The 6,947-nt window shown below is 35.8% G+C and overlaps 1 non-coding gene across 1 annotated transcript; it reads right to left on the bottom strand.

Annotated features, from left to right (window-relative positions):
* Positions 1-6,297: 6,297 nt before the first annotated feature.
* On the bottom strand, positions 6,298-6,404 carry LOC130464639 (small nucleolar RNA R71). The gene has a single exon (XR_008925009.1). It is a non-coding gene; the product is annotated as a small nucleolar RNA R71 (small nucleolar RNA).
* Positions 6,405-6,947: the final 543 nt, after the last annotated feature.

Raw genomic sequence — 6,947 nt, forward strand, 5'->3', positions numbered from 1 at the left:
TTTTATTAAACTTAATATTTATTCATTTAAGTTCAAATTTTATTAATTTAATCTCAAACTTTATTCATTTAATTCACTTTTTCATTTCTCTTTTATTTCCACCTTTTTTTTGTTTTTCTTATCGATGTAACACAAACTTTTCAGAAAGGCCGATCTACGGCAATATATTGTGTAAAAGGGTAAGGTTATCCGCACATGTTCTGTTATTAGTTACCCTTATTGATGTTATAAGTTTTCTTTATTGTAGTTATACGTTACCTTATTTTCAAGGCTATTAGCTCAAGTGGTAGAGCAATGTATAATATTGTACATGGTGTGAGGTCAAACTCCACGTAGCCTACTACTTATATTACACTTGTGTATTGGTGTATATTATCATTGTTGGTGTTGTATTGGTCATAGTTATAACTTTTAACAAGCATATCATTCTTGATCAGGGCACTTCATTGTTTATTGTTAGGGTCACATTTTTTCAATGGTTAGGGTCACATTTATCCTTGAGTAAGGTAACTTTAGTCCCCGAATAAGGTCACTTATATCTTTGGTCTGGTTCACTTTTTTATTTGGATGTACAGTAAAATACCGTAGATCGGGAGAACACAAAAGTTTTTGTCGATGTAATTACGAAAATGATCATGTTAATTATTTGCAATATTCACAAAACACATTTATTGATTTCAGTTTCCCAATGATTTTTATTTCATATGATCATATGAGTTGTATTCAATTGATTCCAAATTTCCAATTGAGCTCTGTTTGTTTTGACGAAAAACACTTTCTTGAGAAATGATATTCTCATTTTTCTTTGTTTGCTCAATTAAGGGTGACAAATAATTTTTCTGAAAGAGTTAAGCTAATATACGTAATACGGGGGTCCAACCTTTTGGAATTTTCACCGTTTAGGCCCATATCATTTTTTCCCCACTATCTGGGACCTCATTCCCTATTTCCGATCAAATTTAACTAGAGTACTTTAAAAGGTTAAGTCATTGGATTAAAAGATTAGGTACTTTGGTCAAAAGATAAAAGTAAATTCAAAGCTTGAGGACTAACATTTTTTTGTTTGTTCACCTTTCAGGACTTGAACTTTGTTTTTTCAACATTTGATACTTCATCCATTTTTCCATGCAATTCCAGTTCAATACACTTAATTCACCTATCATGCAATATAGTTTCAATTTACTAAAGTTATGTCCAATTAACAGAAAATGAAGGAACTAATACTATGTCAACGTTTATGTGGAGGATCCTTCCAAACAAAAAAAAACAATGACGCTACCTGAAATTATGATGAACTACAGTCGATTCTTCAGATTAAGGAGATATTGGCTCCAGCTTACTAATTTCCTATAACAATGGTGATTACGCATAATGTCGATTGAGAAATATGAAATTTAGGTTTTTGCTCTTAAATTCTGGTTGAAGCGCGCAAAGCATCTTCAGATTGAAGGATGGGAAAAGGATTTGGGAAGAACTCCATTAAATTTTAAATTCAATGTCGTTGAACGTCTATTGACTTGCATTGTTTCAGTCTCTTCACAACCGTTTCCATTGATTTTGCTTTCTTCTTCTTTTGTCACGTTTCTTTCAATATTGCCTCTTGATATGCTTCCCTCTGGAAGATTTACTAGGCGGAGTTCCCCTAATTGTCCTCTTTCTCATTTGCATCCTTGAATGCCAAAGAGCAATTAGAAACAAGATTCTACAAAATTTCCTATCCTCAATTCCTCATGCCTTCTTCAGAGATATACAAAATGGATGCACTGTTATCTCGAAGTCCAATTCATTTGAACAAAAGTTAGATGAAAGTAGACTGGACATCGAATAGATATATTAGACAAAAAATTTCATTACAACTTACAATATTGTACTCAAAAGTCACTTGAAAACATGCATGATGTGTAAATTTGATTTTCTTTACACTTTTTTCCCCAACTTAGCCGCATTCTCAAAGAATACTAATCATTACAGGACCTAGATTTACATATTGTTTAAGAGGTAGCTGTTGCGTTTCTTCCCATTTCCCGTTGTCTGACACGATCCAGCTTTCGCTTCCGCCATTCTTCCAAAGTTATAGAAATAGAGTACATTGTGTCGCTACAAAACACAGATTTTATCTTTTGCTCACACAAATTTCTGAAGCAAAAACTCGATACATAAACAATGCCTTGAGTAAATACAAGTAGAAAGTATCTATTGCCATAAAACTTCATTTACCAAGCATAAAATTATTAACAATAAAGAAACTTATAACTGATGTTATAAGTTGAACTGCTTAATCAGAACTTTTACAAAATGCTCATACTTCCAAAGGTAGCAGCTGAAAAAGTGAATGAAACACTGAAACATGTGCCATGTAGTAGCAGACTAACAGCTGTTGCACCTTTTGTAATAGCTTACTTTTTAGTATGGATAATTTATTTTCGAAAATGGTGTTCAGCATGTTTATGGTGATGGCTAGTACAAAGGAAAGAAATCCTTTGAAGTTGCAGGTCAAACACAAATGGTTAGAGATTTGTAAAATTAAAATAACAAGAAAATTAACTAAAATATGTAGCTATTCAAATTTTCAAAATGACTTATCTATCTATCTATACTATTATTAAATCTTCAAGGCAAATCATGTCACGCCGCCATGTGTCACCTTCTCTAAAATGACAAGGCGCCACATCAATAATGACATGGATGATGTGCTTTTGTTATATTGATACAAAAAATGTCTTTGTTAGGGTTCGAACATGGAACCAACAAAGAAATATAGTAGAAAGCTTACCATCTTAGCTATACTATTATTGAAGCCTTTTAACTATATTTAAATATATATATATTTAAGTGAGATAGGATTAGTGTAAGTGTATTTATATTATTTTTTCACATGGTTTGTGTTATTAATTCTCTAATTTCACCACATAGTGATTGCACGAAAAGTTATTTTTGTTACCATTATTGAAAATGGTTTTGAATAATGACTGCATTTTTAATTTGCATTTTCTACATATAATAAAACACGTTTTTTTCATTAATTAGTCAACAATTTTGTTAGCATATGGGGATCATAACATATACACAAAACGTTTATTAGATATTGGACATGACTTACAAATATTAACAACCCAAAAAGGGAAGAACACTATTACTTAAAATTAATACGTACTACATACAATACATCACATCCAAATAAAATAAATGATCTCCGGGAAGTTATTAAAGAAAGGTCAAACTCACATTCGCAACTCATGTAAACAATGCGTAAAATTTTTGTATATTATCCAACATTGTAAGCGGAGCGTTGCCCGGGACACACACTTAGTTGAAATTGGAACCCCGGGTTCAGACGGCCTTAGAAGCTATTTGGTTGGAGTTGAAGATTACTCAATTAATGTACTGATTGATAACTTCAAAAAGAGAGTTTCCTCCTGGAAATACTTGGCCTTGTCCCCAACAGGAAGATTGCTTCTAGCAAATGGAATTCTTGGGTCTCTTTGAGCAAATACTAGTTCTATCATATGTAACTTTTTGGTGGTCTAAGTCTGGTAATGCTATTGCTGACCCTATCCATTGGAGAAGGAAGAAATTTTTAGAACCCCCCCCCTAGGCCCTAAGGCTTGGAGGACTGGAGTTACGGGACATTGATTTATTCAATAAAGCTCTCTTGGCAATATAGGCATTCCGTATTAATAAGAATAATTATCTACGTCCTGAGTATATAACGTATCATATACTCCATCTACCTCAGATTAGTTTCAACACTTTCATTTTTTATTTGTATTCATTCACATCTAGTTTTCTATTAAGATAATAATAGATTATCCAACCACAATTTATCTCTTAAAACTTATGTGCCCAAATAACTGTTCAAATGGTTTCATAATTCCTATTATCTTAAAGGCTTTTGTATGTAAAAGCATATTGGATAGTAGAGGAATGAGGTTTACAAGAAAATTGGATCAGGTCCATCAGGTGATATCCGGAGGGCCAGATGGGTTAAAGATTCTGGATTTAACGTTCAAAGATCCTCGGATAGAAGAAATGAACTCAACTCTAATATGGAATGGTTTCTATAAGGATTCATGTCACTCATCCGGGGCAATTCTTTCCCTTCATATTCCTACTTATGAATTAGCATTGTGATGCTCTATAACGGATTACTCCCTTTGTCCCTTAATACTTGCACCGCTTTCTTTTTTGGGTCGTTGTTATGTGTGTTTTATATAGAGTTTTACCCCCGTCCCTTATTACTTTTATGCATCAAATGAGCTCTTAGGAGCCATTTTTAGTACTAATCTGTGTTATTGAGTGTGCCTCGAGTTTCAGGATGAATTGGTGAGAAATTGGTCTTTTTAGACCCGTTTCATGATGATTTAGGCCACTACATAAACCCGAGGAAGTTGGGACCATTATCGTCAACTTTCGGGAGCATTAGATGCTTACGGTTGAGCCCCGGGAGTTAGACTCGGTGATATGGGCAAAGGATGTTGATGATTGCAAATCGCCCGTTGAGCTGAGGGCGAAATGCGAAGATCGGGCGAATTAAAAAGGAACTGAAGCTGTCAATGCACGCCCGATCGGGCGCACTTTGCCCGGTCCGGATCGGGCGGTCATTCTGGTACCTGCTGTGGGCTTTTCGCAACCGCCCGATCGGGCGGATTTTGGCCCGATCGGGCCGACTATCGAGCAATTTGCCCGATCGAGCGAAACGTCGCCCGATCAGGCGACGCCAACCCCTGAGGCTTTTTTCGCGTTTTTTCTTTCCAGTTTTTGGCTTGTGTTTTGGGCAAACTATAAATACTAGCCCTTTTATTTTTAGTAGACATCTTTCATTCTAGTATTAAGCACTTAGTTTATTTTTCTTAGCTTATTATTCTCTCAAATTTGTTCCAACACTTAATTTTTATTTTCAATCAAAAATTCAAGCTTTCATTATTCATTGTTCTTCAATTACGTATTGCTTCTTACTTTAATTTATTTTATTGCTTTAATCATGTTTCCAATCATGTTAATTGCTTCGTTTATTGATAATATGTGTGAGTAGTCTAATTCCTAGGGTTTGGGGATCCATGAATAATTATGAAGGGATGATTGAATATTGTTGATTGTTGGTATTGTATTTGATTCCTATTGATTGGTTTATTCTACTATGCGATTAGATTTGTGCAGGTTTAATTGTGATAGTCTAGAAATATCAAATTAAGATTCGAGAGATACAATTTGATGTTTAGGCTTGTGTCAATAGGTGGAATTAGGATTAATACGTAGCGAGAGCCCGTTAATTCTAAGTCTGTGATTAGTATCGATTCGAGAGAGCATGCTAGTCTAATTAATTACTTTATTGATTATTGTCGATTGATTGTCATCCTGGATTGTTATTTGTTGGTGAACCTATGCCCTAGATTCTTTAATATCTGAATTCTTAATTTTTTAATTATTTTCGTAGTCTTAGTATACAAACCAACCAGTCCTTGTTTCCCAATAGTCCAGATTAGTTGATTAATAGTAGAAAGAACGTCTGTTTCCCTGTGGATACGATCCCTACTTCCCTTTCTATCTTGTTAGTGGACTTAGGTTATCTTTGATTAGGTGATACGACTTTAGCCTGTCAAATTTTTGGCGCCGTTGCCGGGGAAACAGTTTTATTTTCTGTTATTAATTGTTTATTCTAGATTATTGTTTGTTACTTCTCAAGGAACCCCCGTTCCTTGAGACCGGATCTCACACCTGTTTGTAGTTTCTTTATCTATGCCCAGGACCGTAGGTACTAGTAATCTTACTCCATTCGTTCCTGAGCCCGAAAGAACCTTTCGTAGACGAAGAAATTTCATTGCACAGTGTGGGAATTACTCTGATTCTGATCATAATATTGGCGGTCTTTTTCCTTCAGATACAGATTCACTTTCAGAGATAAAGATGGGTGACGGAACACCACCACCTGCGCCACGGCTTATAGACTATTCTAAGCCAAGTCTGTATGTGCTACCAAAGGCAATCATGCCTTCTATTGCAGCTGAGACCTTCAAGATTGAGCCTGCATTGATTAACATGATTGAGAGACGCCAGTTCGGTGGGGAAGCAGGTGAAGACCCAAATTTTCACATACAATCCTTCATCCAATACTGCTCTACCATTAAGCAAAAAGGATTGACTCTGGAGCAGACTGTGGAGATGATTTTCCCGTTCTCTCTGAGCGGGAAAGCAAAGTTGTGGATTAAATGGTTGAATCGAACAGCCAAGAAAATTGATAACTGGGAGTCTTTGGCCCTTGCATTCTATGTAAATTATTTCCCGCCTGAGAAGACAACTCGCCTGAGGGGCCAGATCATTTCTATTAGTCAACAAGCAGATGAGAGTCTGTTCGAGGTATGGGAAAGGTTCAAGGATCTGCAGAGAGAATGCCCACACCACGGCTTGACGGATTGGTTCTTGATTCAGCAGTTTTATAATGGTCTGGGTAATGAGTCTAGACTTATTTTGGATTCAGCTGCCAATGGGAGATTGATGCAACTTGAGGTGGCTAGAGCTATGGAGGTGATCGAGGAGATGACCATTCATAATGCCCAGTATGGGAATCCTAGAGGCCTATCTAACAAGGGTGGTAAGCATGATTTGAATTCCATAGAACAATTAACTGCCCAATTGACTGCTTTACATTATAAGTTTGATAATATGCAAGCAGCAAATGCTCAATCTGCCCAACATATTAGTGTAGCTGCAATGAATGTTCAAACTGCCAATGTCAGTGATAATTGTGGGATGTCTGGTCATTATGCACAGGAATGTAAGAGCTATATTGAACAATGTAATGCATTCCAAACCTACTAACAAAATAACCCATTCTCCAACTCTTACAATGGGGGTATAAAAACAATCCCCTACTATCTTACAAGAGCAACAATATCCAGAACCCCCCATCAAGTCCAACATCCACCACCACAACAACCATACCAACCCCC

The sequence above is a fragment of the Spinacia oleracea genome, chromosome 6 (genome assembly GCF_020520425.1).
Source record: "Spinacia oleracea cultivar Varoflay chromosome 6, BTI_SOV_V1, whole genome shotgun sequence".
In the NCBI taxonomy this organism is placed as follows: domain Eukaryota; kingdom Viridiplantae; phylum Streptophyta; class Magnoliopsida; order Caryophyllales; family Amaranthaceae; genus Spinacia; species Spinacia oleracea.